This window comes from Triturus cristatus, chromosome 9 (assembly GCF_964204655.1).
Source record: "Triturus cristatus chromosome 9, aTriCri1.1, whole genome shotgun sequence".
In the NCBI taxonomy this organism is placed as follows: Eukaryota; Metazoa; Chordata; class Amphibia; order Caudata; family Salamandridae; genus Triturus; species Triturus cristatus.
In genome coordinates this window covers 305,288,528-305,308,137 of record NC_140592.1, presented here as the reverse complement: position 1 = coordinate 305,308,137, position 19,610 = coordinate 305,288,528, and the positions used below count along the sequence as shown (strand labels likewise).

At 42.9% G+C, this 19,610-nt stretch overlaps 1 protein-coding gene across 1 annotated transcript in view; it reads right to left on the bottom strand.

The window, feature by feature from the left end:
- Positions 1-19,610, bottom strand: part of LOC146797786 (uncharacterized) — a 420,200-nt gene that overhangs the window by 185,042 nt on the left and 215,548 nt on the right. The gene's annotated exons all lie outside the window — the stretch shown is intronic.

Sequence of the window (19,610 nt, the reverse complement as noted above, 5' to 3'; positions counted from 1 at the left end):
GGTTAGCCGTGGACCAAACCCTCCTTGATCTTAGTGCACATCTAGTTGAAAGGTGGTTTTAGTCCCATCATGTCTTCCATCCTCAATCTCTTTGAATCTCCATTCGTTTCTCTATCTCAAGCTCCACATGCTCAGGTGGGAGGATGGACCAGATTTCAACTCTAAGTGACATGAGGTGACCTTCAACTTCCGTATTAGAGTAGAAAAGGGCTCCAACTTCCACACAGAAAAGTGATGTAAACCCAGCCTTCCACAAAGGGTAGACAGGTGCAACTGGACATCCACACGCTATGAGGAGAGGTGGCCACAATGATGTGACACAGAACAGTACCTTTAATGAGTATACACCACCCAAAAAACATTGAACAGGACACATTAAACAGAACACCTTTCAACACAGTGCTCTCAATAGACTTCCCACTATGCTATGCCACAAAAAACATCCTACAGAGCATAATAAACAGAACTCTGGACACATATCTAATAGAGCCTAGATTTGTGATACTGTCATGCACAATAGGACACCTGTTAACGTCTGCCTCAAGTGAAGCTATGCATTATGTGCTGATTACCCAGCATTCCAGATCAAGACCCCATAAAAGGCCCATAATGCAGTCTGAAGTCCGTCATCAAGCTAAAAAGACAGCAGTCAAAAAGTGACATTGACTCAAGGTTTGAATTCATGGTCTTCTGCCTGACACAGATACCTGGATGAATCTACCCCCAATTATGTCTCAACAAGATGAACAAGTTTTAACCATCCAGTCATATCTGATCCACAGAAGAGTCGCTAAGAACCAAACTAAGAACCAAAATCAACAGCAGAGACAACAGGAAATTTGCAGTCATAGTACCTCACCTCTGGAACAACGTCCCATCAGACATCCGTAATACTCTATCCCACATGATCTTGAGGTACAGACTAAAAACAACCATAAGCACTATAACAACTATGAGCATACCATCAACCTATGTACAGGTAGCTGCAGTATTTCTGCAACCATGAATGCAGTGGATAGACACACTGGAGTCTAAAACATCAATATCACTATCATCACTGTTATTTCCACCACCCAAATGAGCTTCCTTAACAAAGACACCTTGCTTAAAATGGAGGCCTTTTCAAATACTTCATTTAAAATAATAAGTTCTGCAGTACTGCTATATACATAGAAAATAAAAAATAGTTGGCAATTACTAAGCCTAACAGCACTCATCAAGAAGAAATGCTGCAAACAGATATCCATCCTTCAGACAATGAGTCTTTCCATTGACCTAAAATAAGCATAAACTATATTAGAACATTGGAATGTTGAGCGCTTCATTGAAAACAATGGAGTGCTCCAGGCTTCTAGTGGCCGGTAGAAGCCTGGAGCATCCACATTCCAATGTTTAATAAAGGCCTCACGGATCCCAAGGGGATTTTGACCCCCTTGGGCTCTGTGAGGCCTTTGTTTTACAAATTAGATCATCCTCCCCTCTAAGGGCGGAATGTTCTAATAGCCTTAGAGCCCTTTGGAGCGGGCTCCACCTGCCATTAAAGGCACACTCCCTTGTTAAAGGTCCTCACCTTCGGCTCGGCCTTTAATGCTGGAGCGGGCCTTTAATGGTTGGTAGAGCCCACTAAGGCGGGCTCTAAGGCTATAGTAAAGTACTTCAGCCTCATTCATGAGGGATCAAAATCATATGGCTCAATGAATAAGACATAGCCACATAACTGAGAATAGGACTAGAACATGGTATCTTTAGGACATCACCACATGCAGAATCAGACTCTCCATTGGGCTCCTTGCCTACCATGTTGAACGTCCTCAGGCAACTGAATGCTCTCTGTACCAGAAAACTGGCCTTTGCCAAAAGTATCTGCTTTGCAATATGTTGCTGTCTAGGCATTTTATGTTCACTATTTACAACACGAGCAACATCTTTGTCTCAGGAACCTTCATCCATTTGCTTCAGACATTGGCAATTGCACCCTGGATCAGCCAACAGGAGTATTTTAGTCCTACACTCTTTATGTAGGCTGTTTGGATGTATGCTAAAAAATCTCAAGAGATAATGGAGTCATTTTAGTAACAAGAGATATACAAACTAGCCTTAACGAAGTGCTACCGCAATATAAAAAAAGCCCATAAAACACACATCTACCTCCAAATTAATCTGGCTAGTAACTCTTCCAAGAAGCTCTTTAAAGTTCTTAATTCCTTTTTAAAGTCTCAAGCCTATTCTAAAGATATTATTCCATTGCAAGCTCTTTGTGACTCTCTTGCGATTCATTTTGTAGAAAAAAAATCAATAAAATCTATCAAAACTTCCCCGTAACAATCCTTGCTCACTACCAATAGTCCTGCCTTTGGCAATCTTAAGCTACTCTTGCTCAACTCAATCCAGAAGGTTTTGGCAACTGCTAAGTCAGGGTCTCCTCTAGACAGTTCCTCCCTCGCATCACAGCGTCCCTGTCCTCTCAACTAGCCACAGCCATTTATTTGTACACAATTTGATCACTATTTAATCTATCCATGTCTACTGGGGAATTTCATTCGGCTTGGAAAGCAGCAATGGTCACTCCTATTAAAAAAAAGACCAATTTGTCCCCTATGGATTTCACCAATTATCGACCCATTTCTCTCCTCCCTCTATTGGGTAAGCTGTTGGAAGGTCAAGTCAATTTCCAACTTATGGAACATTCTATAAAGAAATAAGCTGTTGAACCCTTCTTAGGGCCCTATAACGATATTGTTAGGAAGGGCTCTGAATGGGATTCGGTATTGCCGAATCCGATTGGGAACCCTTGTTTCCTACCGAATCATACAGTTTTCCCAACGACTGATTAAGATTTTCGGAAACCGTACATGCAGTCCGAATCAGTTCCGAAAGGCATTGGGTCAGTCTAAGTTTTTCGGAGCCGAATCGTTCAGCTCAATGTGCACGGTTTCCAGACGAGCGATAACGATGACCGATTTGGACAGCCGTTCCCGACTCGGTTTGCCTGAGATGAAATGGCTTTCAGAAATCGGTCTTTGGGGGCCCGTTTTGGGGCCCTCTTCACCTGGAGGCATCCAAACATGGCCCGTGGGGGTTCCCAAGGGACCCCTCTTCTCAAAAATGCACAATGTGGCAGGCTCCACGAGGTGCCCGTCGCAGGATGCAAGGTTTTGCCCAACCACCCCTTTTTCCAATGGGAGCCTGTGCTCCAGTTCAGAACACAGGCTCCCATTGAAATCAACAAGAGTCCAACCGAACAATGTTGGGAAGCATCGTAATTGGTTGTCCGGACTAGCAGGACCTGATTCAGTAGGAAACAAGTCCGGAACAGATTCGTTCATGACAGTTTCCTAACAACATCGTAATCAGGCTCTTAGTCAGGTTTTAGACCCATGCATAGTACTGAGACAAATCTGGTCTTAGTGACAGATGTAATCAGATTCTACTTAGACAAAACCAATCCGTTATTACTTGGGCTGTTGGACCTCTCCACAGCTTTCAATACTATTTCCCATCCTAGATTGCTGCAAAGACTGCAGCAGTTAAGAATTCTTGGCACAGCCCTATTACGGTACAAACACTTTTTAACCAATCAAACCCAGACAATCAATCTAGGAGCCTTCAAGTCGCACACCCTGAAACTTGATAAGGGGGTGGCACTGGGCTCCTTCCTGAGCTCTACACTTTAACAACTACGTGCCCTCCCTTGCTAACCTTGTTAAACAGTATAGATTTCAACAACTGTCATATGCTGATGATACGCAATTAATCTTCACCTCAACCAAGAGCTGAACAATGCTAAAGCTCGTTTCTCAGCAGGTATGATAGCCATTGCAACCTGGATGAGAGAGAACTGTCTCCAGCTAAATGCCAACAAAACTGAAATTATGTTGTTTAGCAAGGCTTAACAGTTTCGGTCACCCGACTGGTGGCCATCTGAGCTTGGAATTGCCGCTACTCCTAAATTAATTGTAAAAAAATGTAGGTTTCTGCCTTAACCAAGCTCTCACTATGAAAGAACAGGTTGCTACTACCACTAGCACCTGCTTTCATATGTTGCATCTGCTTCGGAGAGTTTTTCCCCTCCATTCACATTCAGCATGGAAAACCCTAGTCAAAGCATTGGTCAGGAGCCGCCTGGACTATTGCAATGCCAATCATATCGTACGCAGACGACACGCATGTCATCCTCTCACAATCCAACGAACCCAACATCTCAAAACACAACTTTCAAGAAGGAATGGAATCAGTTGCCACGTGGATGAAGAACAGCTGCCTACAACTGAACACAGTCAAAACCGAAGTACTCATGATAGGCCCACATCCCGATGCCTGGAATGACACCTGGTGGCCCCCAGCCCTCGTGAATCCTCCCCCACACGCGGATCACGCACGCAACCTCCGAATCATCCTGGACTCCGAATTCAAAATGGACCGCCAGATGAACGCCGTCACCTCTTCTTGTTTTCACACCCTCCATCTCCTACGTTAAACTTTCAACTGGATCCCCCTCAAACACAGGAAAACCATCACCCATGCCCTCATCAGCAGCAGAATGGACAACGGCAACACACTCTATGCCGGGATCAACAAGAACCTCACCCACAAACTCCAGAACATCCAGAACGCAGCCGCCAGACTAGTCCTTAACCTACTACGCCATTGCCACATCACCCAACACCCGTGGGCACAACACTGGCTCCCCGTCTAGAAGAGAATAGCATTTAAGCTTCTCACCCACGCCCACAAAGCCCTACACAACACCGGACAAATCTACATGTACCACCGCCTCTCATTCCACGCACCCCAAAGATCCCTCCGCTCATCAAGAAGACCATAACAGGAGGTCGTTCCTTCGCCTTCCTCGCTGCAAAGGCCTGGAACACCCTTCCTCTCCACCTCCGCCAGACACCAACTCTCCCTTGAAGGACCTCAAGACCTGGCTCTTCTATGAATCACCATGAGCATCCGGCACGGCACGTACCCTGAAAGGCCAGGGAAGACCTCTGACCCACTTGGCCACCTACGGTACTCCAAGAGTGCCTAGGAGTTGTGCCCCCCCAGCGCCTTGAGACCCTTCCGGGTGAGAAGCTGCGCTTAACAAACCCCTAATTGATTGACTGATTATTGGCTTCCATAAATAAGACCGCCTTAAGAAAACTGCAAGTAGTGCAAAACACGGAGGCACGTCTCATCAACAATCGTCCAGCTAGGAGAGCCTCAGCCCCTCTTTTGCATGCGCTTCACTGGTTGCCAATTCGTTAAAGAATCATCTGCAAGGTTTGTTGTCTGACCATTAGGTTCCTGCATGGAAAAGGTCCAAGTTACCTTTCCTCTAAACTCATCCATTATCATTCAGGCAGACCTTTAAGATCTAGTGATAAAGCCTTACTGACAGTACCACGGATCATAAAATCTTGTTCCGGATGTAGATCCTTCTCTTATTTAGCCCCCTTCCTTTGGAACAAGTCCCATTCCACATCCATCATGCGCTGACCACTTCAAACTCAGAAAATATCTTAAAACATTGCTTTTTCTGGCCTAAGTAGTCTGATTATTTGGTTATGTGCAGTGTGGCGCCGAGATACCCCTCCCGGGGTGATTCACGCGCATTATAAATTAAATTAACATAACATCCTTCCATTGGAATGCATGAGGCTCTGTTTTACTTCTGAGAAGTACACTCTCTGATCAAGCATTTAATCCTTTGTCTCATCTATGTATTCCATACACAATGCAACCTTTATTTGTTTTGCACTGCTGCATGCATATTTAAGGTTTTTGTCAGCACTCAAATGCGAATGCCAAACCTACTACTTTTGCAAATGCTTGCTGTTTTGTTGCACCTATATTTATCGTCTGCAGAAACTGAACATATGTGGCATTGGGTGCGACTTGATGTTAGAATGCCTGCAGTGACTGATACTACTTTCTGTTGGAACCAGTGGTTGAGTACCTGGGGTTCAGCTGGTGGTTTCTGTGGTGATAAGATGCCTCTGGTATCGCTGTTGTGAATAAATAGTTATAGTATCATCCGTGCTACAAGGGTCATCCGTTTATCGTGTAACATCAAGTGAAAACCAACCACACCCACAGATGCCAGGCACTTAAGAGCATCTTAATAGTATTCTGTTTACCAACGTGAACCACAAAATACTCTTGCGTTATGGATGCTTTGGCATGCGTCAACGAGCAAACTTTAAAACCTTACTTTGCATGATCGACTTGTTTAGAGGTTGTGAATTAAAAGTCAGGCGTAAAGATCACACCTTCTTGAGGTCTGTAAAGTAACTGAACTAAACCGGTTGTGAACCCTGATGTTGGGCCCCTCCCATGGGTGCGTCAAATGTACAGTACAGTCGCAATCTTTTCATAACACTCTTCCTTGAGCTTACTTCTTCTAACCTCTTCGGCGCTCATGACGATCCCAGCTCATCATGACCGTCGCGGCCCGCCAACGCGCGGTTGATTCACCGCCTGTGCGGGAGACTCAATCAGTGGGCAAGGTCGTGATGAGCTCAGCTCGTCATGAGCACAACTCCACTGTGCCTCATGACGAGCTGGGCTCGTCACGAGCACAGCGCCACCGCCGCCGCCCTCCCCCCGCGCCGCAGGAGAATTACCCCCGCGTGGAAGGGGTTAATGCTGTCTTTTCAGCAAAGGGGCCCTACTCCCAGCTTCCATTTTGTTATAGGGCAATATGTTACCATAATATGGAATTTCTTTTTGAGGACGGCTTGCGGTAACAAACACTAAGTCACCCAACTATTACCAAACGTCCTCAAAGAAAAAGCCAGACTCGTTGGATTTGACAATGCTTGTTCCAGATGCTGCCTTACTGACTCCAGACAGGAGGGCTAGGAAGGATAAGACCAAGGGGAACCAGAGGGAAAGCCATAGCCTGCCTAGATGACAGCAAAGTAGATTGCTGCAAACTTAACTTTCTAAAGTAAAATAGCTTTGACAATATTTATTGAAGTTGTAAAGCGATCACTCATCAAACACACAGAGCTTATAACAGAAAGACCCGAAGAAAATTGATGCTAATATTTTCAAGGACGTTCAGTTAATTAAAAACATTCCACATGCTTGCTCTGCTATTCACCCAGGCCAAGATTTGGAAAGTACAAGAGTTGGGTTTCAATACATTCTTTTTAGAGATGCTTCAGATTCCTTAATTTTAAAGTGCACCAAGGAGCAAAAAAAATGACTACATGGCATTCATTTACAACATTCTTGCATTTTGCAGATACAACGAGAATAAAAACCATAACGCTGGTTAATTGCCGTTTCTAATTTTAAAAATAACAATCATCTAAAATCGAGATGTTTAACAAAGAGATTAATATTGGTTTACTGATTTAGAAAGCTGAATGTAAATGTTGCTTCAGATACATTCGCCTCCAGTCTCAGCCCAGCCGCCAGCACGAGGATCAATGTTGTGATCTGCCTGATTAGTGAGTAGGGCGCTGCCTCAAGGGAGGGTTGAAATTTCCCGGTGATGGTCAAATTTGACAGGTCACATCGACCAAGGGTATAGTTCATACCTTGGAAAGGGAACTGTCAAGATGATCTGCCCTTTAGGTAAGAGGCTGGGGCGGAGTAGCCATTGCTAGCCGACGCCATCTCAATGACTAGTTCCTGGCTGCCGACCACCTCAGAGATGCCACCGCGCTGTTCAGAGCTCAGTGGTGTGGCTAGCTAGCGGTCTTGCCGCCCAGTGCCAGCCGGTGCGTGCAGGTAAGGGGCGGTAGTGGGGTGCTAGTGAAGTGTAGGGATGAAGTGAAAGGGTGAAGTGCCGTCACACGCCACACTCAAAAAAAGTTTCCCCCTCACCTACGCCACTGTTCAGAGCTGCCCCCACCCTGTTAAGATTTAGAAAACTGCTCAAAACATGGCTGTTCGTGAGCTAAGGTAGAGTGACTTCTCAACGAAGTCTGTTGTGCCAAAAGACTCCCCTGGAGTATGAGTCGCACTTTAGAAACCCCCCAAAATAAAAATACATTAATACCTGCTGCAGATGGTGGTGGCCACCCATCACAAAATGGTGAATAAATTACCTTGATTTTAGCATCATCAGTGCAAGAGTGTACTTGGAGGTACCCATGTTGTGTTCTGGGAAGGCAGGATCAGATGAGACGGGGACACGCTTGTGCAATTGTCACACTTATTCTTGGTGCCCCCTTTGTTAGGCTGTTCCTCTACTTATGGTGAAGTCTGTCACCCGCTGTATCGCCCAAGTGCTATCAAACTCTTCTATGGCCCTTGCACCTCTCACTCCCCGTACATACCCTGGGACAGGGAGCTGTATCCAGAGTCCAGCCTGTAGGACAGGAGGACCCTGCACTCAGGGTCCTGGTGACACTAGTGATCACAATTCAACATCCATGACCTAATCATTAGTGGAAATAAGTGGAAGTTACCCGCATAAATGACTCTATGCTTTTAGTAATAGATTATTTATTTCTCTACTATATTGGGAGGCCTTCCTCTGCAGAGTAATATACTGGAGTATTTTTTAACAGAAAAATGCCTTTGAAAATAGAAACCATACCAGGCCCTCACCCAGATTAGTTCCTTTTGTCTCTGTCCATAAAGACCAAATGCACCATTTGTGGAACAAGGCTTTGGGAATGGTACTAGAGACAATAAGGTAAATAGCAGTTACTTATGGCAGGATGGCAGTCAGCCTATCTCTTTATAAATAAGTAGAAACAGCATAAAATGTGGGAACAGGTGGAAATACATTTCAAGATTTAAACCCAAGACATCCCTTCACAATACCTGGCTATCTGAGTCTTGGTGCAGGGGCTCATCTTGCAAATTCTGTGGGTTTGTAAATCCCAGGATGTGGGATTACCGCACTGTTTTAAGATGTATTCAAGGACGAGTGATTTGTTGTAGAATTTAGTGGTTGTGCACATATTTTGCAAGTGTTTCCTGCATTCGTGGACATTTTTCCCAGACATATTTTATTTGGCGAAATGTATCCACAGCAAACCTTGAGCGATCCACTCTCCAAAGGCTTCAACTATGGAGGCATTTCAAGAAGCGGACAGGATAACCTTGCACCTCTCATTTTGAGAGCTACTTGCATGGGAATCTGCCAGGGACCTGCTGCTTTGGGCTGCATGACATGAGCATTTGAGCATGAAGATCTGGCGAGGGTCCTCTCGAATCATGCAGCATTACATCATGCAGGAGACAACCCAGTGACTAATAGGACCTATAGGAATCAATTTTCCTGGATTAGGGCCACCATAATTGATAAACAAGCTGTTTAAAGTGATGAACGAGTAGGATTTGTTCAAAAAGAGGGGAATTAAGGTTTTCTAATTCATATGAAAATACTGGTGCCCCTATAGCAAACAGAGGGAGGAGTTCTGAGAAAAATCTTATCCATATGAAACAATATATAGGATTTTTCGGAGGAGTGAACTGAAATTTGCTAACCCTTGAAAGGTAATATTTTACTGTATATTGATCAAAATCATTAAGATTAAAAATACAGCCATAGGGAAATCGCAGAAAAATATTTTAAAAAGTGCATTTTCAAACAAATGAATACATTCTTAGTTTTCAATTCCACCAAATCCTCATTAATACAACAATATTTTTATACCTATCCATCGAGATAATCAAAAGGGAAAAATGTCCCAAAAAGTTAAAAGCATTGTAGCAGGAAACTATTACCATTTGTCTCGTGGCAACTGGTGGCCGCTCTAAACTACAGATTGTAAACAATTGGTAGTCAGGCCCCAAGCCTACCTTGTTAACATAAAATATACTCCTAACAGACTTTACACTTATAGTTTCTTAATTGAAGTCAGATTTTCTACTAGGCGAGGGAAAGAGTAGTCGCCTAGTACCTTGCCTTTGAAATTCGTTTTTTTCTCAGTAGTTCTTCATTAATCTTCAATATGTTCAACAGTGTCACTCCAATACAACATACACCACCAATGTAGGGGTAGCAACATGTATTATAGAAATATAATACTCATCGTTACGAACAGGTAAGTACTTATGAGCATATTGATTTTTTTGCATATTATACAATGGATACAAACAACTCTCTAATGGAAGACAGCAGGCAGGAAGCATAATCCACTATAGATTACGGTACCGAAGTTAAATGGTTCTCTGTGATGGTCATACTGTCTTTTAAATGAGTTAATATTAAATCTATAAATAATAGTTTCACATGTTCCACTTTTTCAGGTAGTTACACCACCCTAAAAATGTATTCTGTAGTACAAGTACTTTCAGTTGGGTATAATAAGGTGTCTGTCGGACTTCACCTGGGATTTTCACATACACACAGACAAAAACACACACACACTTGCTCTCTTGTTTCTCTTTTGAAGTTCATACAAAATGTTGGTTAGCAGTGGTGGCTCCTCTGCTAAGGCGGAGGAGCGTTGCTCCACTGCTTTTCAGCAGTGTAAGGAAAAATAAAATGATAATAACTCAATGTTATTTTAATTTTAGTTTTTCTTGTTGCGGGTGCAGCAGCTTTGCCTGGTGGTGTGGGGCTGTTCTACTGAAAGAGCAGGGAGGGGAGGAGTGGTTTTCAATCCCTAAGTGCACATGAACGTTTGGAAGTCCGTGTCGGGTCGGCCAAACATTCATGCACACATAGCATGTTCTCCACCCAGGCTGCATTACAGCCTGTGTGGAGAACATGCCCAGGTCCCTCATTCCCTCTCTGAGTGCCGATACATGGCACCCAGACCAATCACAACGCTGCAATGCAGCATTGTGATTGGCTCAGGGGCACCTGGGTGGTTCTTGGGTGCTTCCTGTTCTGGCTGGAGGAAGGAGTTGAGAGACACAACGAGGAGGACGCGGCAACGTGGAGACGAGGTAAGTTCAATGAATAAATTGTTATCTACCCCCCAACACCACCCCATCTCCCTGCCCCGCCACCCCTGATCCGTGCCAGCCGCCACTGTTGGTTAGTTTGAAAAATATTGTTTTAAGTACTCCTAACGCACTGCCCCTTAAGCCCCCCTCATGCCCTGCTTCTCATCTAATTTATTTTCACAAGATACGCCTGAGTGATTGTTGGGAAATCTGAAGCTCACCCCCCAATCGTACTGACCAAGCTATGCCCCTGTTTTCCTCCCTAGCAAATATACAGCAGCCACAAATGTGAGTTGTCTCATTCCGCCAGGCAGTTCTTATCATAGCTTTTGGCAACAATTGAACTCCAAACCTCATTAGCTTTTGTCTCTCAGGAGCATTAGTTGGATCAGTTCAATAAAACTGCAGACAGAGGACAATGCAGGTCTCCAAAACAATCTCATTTGTAAGCACTAAACTTCAGTAGGCCTCTGTGAAATGAGATGTGGCTTATTTTATTCTTTACCCTGGTCTTCAAAAAAGTATAAGCGTATGGTTGTATAAGATCAGATCCCCGTTGCAAATAATTCAGTCCACAATAAAATATTAAGTAACACTTGAATGACTGTTAGAAATGGGTATCTCTTGTTGGCAGGTTTGTACCATGTCCAAGTAGGGACCCTTCCTTCTAGTCAGGTGTCCACAGGTCACAGTGCATGCAGTGGCGTCGTCATTGCTGAAGCGCTGTCGTCAGTGGACCAACGTTGTGATGCGAAGCAGGGAGATGCTTCGTGCGGGGCCCACAGGCCGCGCTGCAAGCAGCGGCATTAGTTGGCGATGCCGGAGTCAATGGCACGGATGTCGGTGAACCAGGGCTGCGGTATGGGACGGGGTGATGCTTTGTGTACCTCACAAGCGGTGTCCATAGGCCACGGTGCAGGCAACGGTGTTGATGTTAGCGTGGAGCGTCGTCATCGGTGAGGCCAAGTGGCGCTGTGAAGCAAGCTGATGCAAAGTGCGGTACCCACAGATTATGGTGCAAGCAGCAGCTTGGTGACGGTGTCAGGCGGCGACGTCGGGGAGACCAGGGTTGTGGTGTGAAGCGGGGCGATGCTCTCTGCGGTGCCTTCATGTCACTGAGCCGGCAGCAGAGTCGTTGATTGCTCCGTAGTGGTTTTCCTTCTGTTGCAGCACCAAAAAACAGTTCCCAGTGCTGTTGGTGAACTTGAAGACCTTGATGTTCCTGAGACATCCAACAGAAGGCAAACTCTACTTCAATCCATTGGAGAAACTCAGGATATAAGTTGCAGAAAGTTCAGTCCAGTCCTTACACTGCCCAAGACAGAGGCAGCAACTGCAGGCCAACCCTACAAAGCAACACACAGCAAAGGGACAGTACTCCTCCTGGTAACTCTTCCAGCTCTTCGTCTTGGCAGGTCCCTTAGTCCAAAAGAAATGTCATGAAGTCTTTGATTTCCCCAAGTCTTCCAACAGGAGTAAAGCTCTACTTCAAACCCTTGCAGAAAACTCTAGCAGCAGGATGATGAAAGCACAATCCAGTCCTTTCCCTGTCCAAGATAGAAGCAGCAAGCATCAGGCCAACACACCAAAGCATGCAGCAAAGTGGCAGTTCCTCCTGACAGCTTTTCCAGCCCTTTTCCTGGCAGGTTCCTTAGTTCTGCAGTAATCTAGAGTTCCGGGTTTTAGGTCTAATACCCCTTTTTCCCTTTGAAGTATTTGTTCACAAAGTTCCTCGTGCTCAGCAAAAGCAGTTCTGTCCTCCCTGGTACAGCCACACTATATGGGGTGGAGACCGCATTGTGCAGGACAGCCACAGCCTATTCAGGCGCTAGTGACAACTCCTCCCACCACTCTTGCCCAGGATGGCTCATCAGCATATGCATGGAGTGTCTGGAGTGAATGCACTAACAAGCCCCTATCAATCTAAAACCAGACACTGACTCCACAGGCAGGCAAAGGCACACAATGGTTAAACAAGAAAATGCCCACTTTCTATAAGTGACATTTTCAAACACACAATTTAAAAAACACCTTTAATAAAAGATGTGTTATTAATTCTGAGCTCAGGGAACCGAAACTTAATTTCTCAATCTTTTCCCAATTGAAAGTTACACTTGTAAAATGTTACAAGGAATCTTCAATGATCACCTATGGGAAAAAGAGCCTTTCCATAGTGAAAAAATTAAATGCAAAGTATTTCACTATCTGGACATGTAAAACACACCAGCACATGTCACATACACTACACCCTGCCCCTGGGAGTACCTTGGGCCTACATTAGGTGTGCCTTACATGTAGTAAAAGGGAAGGTTAGGGCCTGGCAAGTGGGTGCACTTGCCAGGTTGACATGGCAGTTTAAAACTGTGCATGTAGACACTGCAGTGGCAGGTCTGAGACACCTTTGAAAGGCTACTTGTGTGGGTAGAACAATTAGTGCTGCAGGCCCACTAGTTGCATTTGATGTACAGACCTCAGGCATACCTGTGCACTTTACTAGGGACTTATAGTAAATCATATATGTAAATCATGGATACACCCATCAATAATACAATTCACACAGAGGGCATATGCACATTAGCACTGATTAGCTGTGGTAAAGTGCCCAGAGTCCTAAAAGCAATGAAAACATTTGTCCAAAACAGGAGGCCAAAAGGCATAACGTCTGGAGGTAAACACACTACAAATGCCAGGTCTACCAATGGCGCTTCAAAAAAGAAAGCAATATTGAATAAACTTGGCATCTAACATACACCTCGTACATGTGAGCCCCAACTCTACTCCTACTTAGCTCATTGAATATGACTTGGGTAATCAAAAAATAAAGTTAAGGCAGGTACCAAATAGCATCTCCAAACCATCACACCGCCCGTTTGTGAAGGTCAGCACATCATATTAAAGTGCTGTTACCAATTCAATTAATATCTGCAAAATTGAACAACATCGTTGGGCTATGTAGCTTCAGGTATAGCAGCACATTTAGTGCAAGCAGCCGAGCTTCTGAAACTTGTCATCTATCTTGCTAAACACCTAGATAATTATAGGTATCCACATGTTCCAGTTTTTGCGCCTCAAAGTACATTAAATGTTTGTACTACCATAAGAGATGATTTTTTTCTTTTGAGCTTCATTTACTTTCAAGATACCTCATTCACATATGTTGTATGACGAAGATGTTGTTTTGATTAGTTATACAAAAGTTGGTCTTCAGCGTTTAATCAACACAACTGCTCAATATGCAGCAGATTATTGGTTATGAGTTAATCTTAATAAAACAAAAACCATGCTTGTATCAAGGGGAAGATCTTCATCGCCAACATTCTATATAGAAGAGACAGCTTTGGAAACCATGACCGAGTACAAACACTTGGGGGTGATTTTTTACTTTAGAGGCTCATTTAAAACCAGAGTTCGGCAATTCAAAGAAGAAATAATACACTATTTGCCGCTTTATCTTCCTTACGGGACTCTTTGAAAGGCCTGTCCCTCCAGCCACTCCTGCAAGTAATGGCTGCTAAACATTCCCATTCTCTAACGTATGGAGTTGAGGTACTGAGAGGAAAAGCAGACAAAAAAATAGATAATGCAATTGTAGGGACTTATTGTCGCCTGTATAATCTACCTCACCGGCCTCGTCTGCCCAAATCCGCTTACAGTTTGGCCTTAGGAGACAGTCAATCTGTACTTTGGGGGCGTATTTGAAATTTAGCTACAAGCTAAAAAATGATCCAAGATCTACATTAAGTACAATTGTGTGGGAAGCGATAAGTGATCCAAGAAATTTTGCAACACACAATTATTTTAAGTTGGAACTAGCGACTTTTAAGGCAGAGGAGCTCTGGGCCTTACCTCTTTCTTGAGCTGCATTCAATAGAGTTATAAACGGAGCAGGAAAAAAGATTTCATCCCTAATGGATAAAGCTGTGCTGTTTAAAAGAGCCCATGCATGGATGGTTATAAACTCATATGGCCTCCTAAAATTTCAATCATACTTATGGGGTTTGAATGGTCTTACGCCAAAATTAAAGCTGCTGCCTTACCGACTTAGAGATATGCAGACTCATTTTAATTCACCCATCTGGAGGAGAGTGTCTGAAGAATCATCATGTCGTCTTTGTAACTATTTTAAGCAAGACATTTGTCATATTGTCTGTACCTGCCCAGCCATAATGGCGGAGCGCAAGGGACTGTTGAGACAATTTTTTTTATAAGAACTTCCATATGAACAGGTTGGCAAGCAATTCAAGTCTGTCTCCAAGGAGATAAGTTGATATTTTGTAGGAAATTCCTGAAGTTTATGTCTATTGCGGAGTCAAAATTAGCAAAGCTTGAGTTATAACAGCAATTGTTAGTGGTATTTGTAGCGTATAGGAGATGCTTATGTGCCCGTTTATACTGTGTTTTAAAAATTGTATGAAAGGGTGACTTATTCAGTTTGAATATGGTTTTATCCATAACCGTGAATGCTATAATCATGTTTGATCAATCATGCTAAATCAGGACGTTTTTATCTATAGTTCTGCTTTCATAAGACCAGTTTTAATATGAAGTAGAAAAATTTGCAAACATATGTAGCACCATGTTTTGACTATTTAGCACAAGATTGGCATTAATGGATATGACATTGCCTGCTGGGTATTTCAAATGTAATTATACTAAACTAGAACAACAAGGTCCATCTCCTATTATACTTGAACATTAAACCCTCCTTTCTCCAATACTCACCTGGGCAAAGTTAGCAGGATTATATTCCATAGACGGAGGGTTTAAAGTTGCGGATCATCATTATGTGACATATGACTCAGGTTAACAATTTCTCCTCTGAGGTTTAATGAAGTAAATCTAGGGTATTGTAAATGATTGATGATGGATTTTGTTATGTTATTTATTGATGATGTTTTACCTGGTGTTCGTATTGTAAGTTTTAAATAACTGAACAATAAAGTCTTACTTACTTAAGTCACCTCATTGTAAACATTCATGATATCTAGGCCAACTCTGGTGGTGTCCACTATAACAATGTCATTGGTGTACGGAGACAGAAGTATGTGAAGGACCCCCTACTCAGGTAGTTAGTGTCTTGATCCTTCAAGAGATATTCCCATATCAGATGTATACAAATTGAATAACAAGGGTACTAGAGCACACCCTTCAATCCTCGATTTGTAGATATTCTTTTGGTTACCCAAGTGTCATCGATATTTTTATACCCTAGTTTTTCAATGTAAGAAGGGGAGGCTCTGATTGGCGAGTTTCAAATCCCCCCGATTTTTTGTTTATTCCAAGGAATAGCAGATTTAATACTTTTAAAGGCTGTGGGATAGTCAAGGAAACAGGAATAGATTGCCTCCTTGATGCTTCTCAGGCCACAATCTTCACTGGCTGTATATTATCTATGCATTCTGAACCCGTTACGAATACCAGCCTGATATCACAGTCAAAGATTGCTTTCTTCCACCCAAGCCTCCAGCTTCTGTAGCAAAATGTTTGCTTAACTGTCTAGCATTGTAATAGAGTGGTAGTTTTGCAGATCATTAGACTCTTCTTCTTTGAAAATGGGACGCAATAATGACCCCCACAAAGCCCTGATTGCAGAGATAAACAAATTGAGAAAAAGTGGTCTTCTTTTTCACTGGTTTCACATTAATGGATGACATTGGCTTAAAAGGCTTATGAGCCAAACCAGAAAACAGATCATTGAAATCATAAATGGTTTAGAATCTTCTACCAAAAGGATACAAATAAAACAGTCCATAGAAATGTCTTTCCTTAAAGCTCAGTCATTACGAGATGGCGAATCAAAACCAGGATAAAAATGTAACAGTATGTATCTGTAAACCAGGATCCTATCGCTCACTCACATTCCCAGACTAGAAGTCAGCTGCTGCATGACTAGAGAGTACCGCTGAACCTCTCACACGATACCAAACATGTTACTCAATGTCCACATGTCAAAGTTTCTCTTGACCACCCATCTATAACCAACTAAATGGCTACTGCCTAATGGCCCTGAAAGAGGTGGAATGAAGAGTAGAAAAGCATTAAACAAATGATAAAGTACAGCACAATACAATTCAGTTCCATAGACTCACCAATTGTACCCGCTACAATTTGCCTGTACCCACTTCCATTCGTGACTTGTCCAAAAGCAAAACATATATCAATATAGATTCTAAGTCAAATGTTTTCGAATTTTCTTGTTCCAAGCCTCCTTTGACCAAAAGGTCAGGATCCCTCCCAACATCTTTTTATAGGGAAAGGGATCGAGTGCTGCGGGAGTGGAGAGAAAGAGTCGGATGGGACGACGAGGGACCAGGAGGATGATAACACAGAATCCCTGGGAAGGAATTGCAAGCAGACCTTCTTAAAGAGAAGACTAAACTCTCTGCTTCTACAAATATGTCCAGTAGCAGGACTGTGAAACCCCAGCAGTCCTTGAAGATCCTGGCTACTCATCCACCTCTGCGCCCGAGAGGCTGTGCTGAAGCCTGTATCCATCTGGAAAAGTTGCACCAAAATCAAAGTTCGACTCAGGTATCATCTAGCTGTGCACAAAGTAAAGTAAAGTATGTTATTTGTTCAAATGTAACTTTCTTTATGCCTTATAGTTACTTTCTTGTTATAACTACATTTTTAGGTTTGGCTTGAAACAACTTTAACTGTCTAACCTGCCTCACTTGACTCCCTTGCACTGTGAGTAATGATATTCTGTCTGGTGACATATGCACATCCACCTAAAAAGAAGTGCACTTCAGTGCAGGACTGGGGAGCCAATACCTTTCTTTGCCAATGCTTTTGGGTTTGGCCTACAGACCAGTTTAACTGTTTGTTGATGAAGACCTACTATCTCCAAAAATTAAAATATATTAATACAGTGGGCTTTGGGTTAGCCCCTTTCCCTAAATGCCTAGTATTACTTTCTTGTTTATCTTTTTTCCATGCTTCTGTATGGTTTCCACCCTATTCTTTATTTCTCCCATTTCTGGAGCATTTCCTCTTTACCATGTTCTGAATGGATGACTTGAATCCTTCCACTGCTTATAATTAGGGAAATATGTTTTTTTTCTTTTAGTGCTCTACAGGAATATAAGTGTTTTCTTGCTCTCTCCCCATTTTCCTCTGTGTGTGGCTTCCTCAGCCGCACCTCTGCGGCCCCCATTCCTGTCCTACTCCCCAGCTCGTCCATTACGTCCGCCATGCCTTCCTGTCCATCACCACTTTTCAAAACACCTCCCCATTACTCCCTTCTAACACTCCTCTGTTGCTCCTCGCTGCTCCCGATCACGTCTTTTTTTAAAACAATCACTTTTTAGGAGGGCCTGCCAGCTGCAAATTACTACTGATTCATTCCCTTCTCTTAGGGCATTTCAGATTTTAGTTCACCACTCCAAGACTGGCCTCCTCTATTTAGCAGCGGCCCGTGCAGGTAACAGCAGTGGAGTGGTGGGGCCCGATGGAGGGGATTTTGATGGACGATGACGATGGAAAATTAAATAAATAATTAATGTTCCCTCGTCATCGCCTGTCAAAATCTCCCCCCCACCCCCACAGGCCCCACTGCTCTTCTATTTAAGTACATTAAAAAAACACATAACGGAGAGCCCAGCGTGGACGCCATTCATAGAACGACTCCACAGACTCAGCAGTCTGGCTGCTAGAGGAAGGTTGTCATTTCTTTCCTGATTTTATTAGTAATCAACATTTGATGATCATTTTGAATGGACAACCTTCGCTATCCTGTGGCCATTAGCAATACAATGATCATTAACTGAATATTGCAGCACGGTCAGTTATCCTTCCTTAAGTTTTCTTGTTTCAGAGCTGTAAGGTTCCAATGTTTCTGTCCTTTATTAGTATTAATAGCTTGCTTAGCTCTGCTATGATCAAAGATTGTTTAAGTGTAAATTATTTAGTATTCTTATTCACACAATCATAAGTGGTGGATAAGGCATAGATAGAATTTTTGCAGTGGAGACATTTTTTATCCAATTTCTTACATTCTCCAGCTTTTACTCATGCAGAACTGTTACCTGCCCTGCAAAAACATATCTATACTACCTGTCTCGCACTAGATTTAGCACTTTACTCTCTTATGGCACAGCACTTCATAAACCATTGGTGTAGTTTAACATCTAGGGCCCAATTCACAGAACTAACTGAAAACAAAATCCTAAACTTACTACCATTTTGGTATTCACAGAAGGCACTTACTCATTGATGAGTAAGTGCCTTCTGAGAATACCAAAATGAGTAAGTGCTCATTTTGGTATTCACAGAAGGCACTTACTCACTAATGAGTAAGTGCCTTCTGTAAATACCAAAACGAGTAAGTGCCTTCTGTGAATACCAAAATGAGAAAATGGTAGTAAGTTTAGGGATTTGTCTTAAGTTAGTTCTGTGAATCGGGCCCCTAGGGTTAATTTAGACAGGCTTTGTCTAGCAGGTGCTGACAAACATAATTGCAGGTTATCTTTCAGCAGTAGAAATATTAGGTCAAAACTGTGGAACTTCTTAATCTTTTGCTGATTATTGATTCATGACAAATAACGATTTTGTAAATAGTCGTTTGCACTTTACACTACTAATTATATCGAGGACTATCTGTTTTAGCATATTTTATTTAAGAAACAAGTATGATTCTGTAAACAGACATTTGCACTTTACATTGGTGATTATATTGAGCCTTATTGGGTTTTTAGCATATTTCATTTAACATCTGTTAGTTCTGTACACTTTTTCTCTTAAATTGCTTTGTTTGCTTTTTG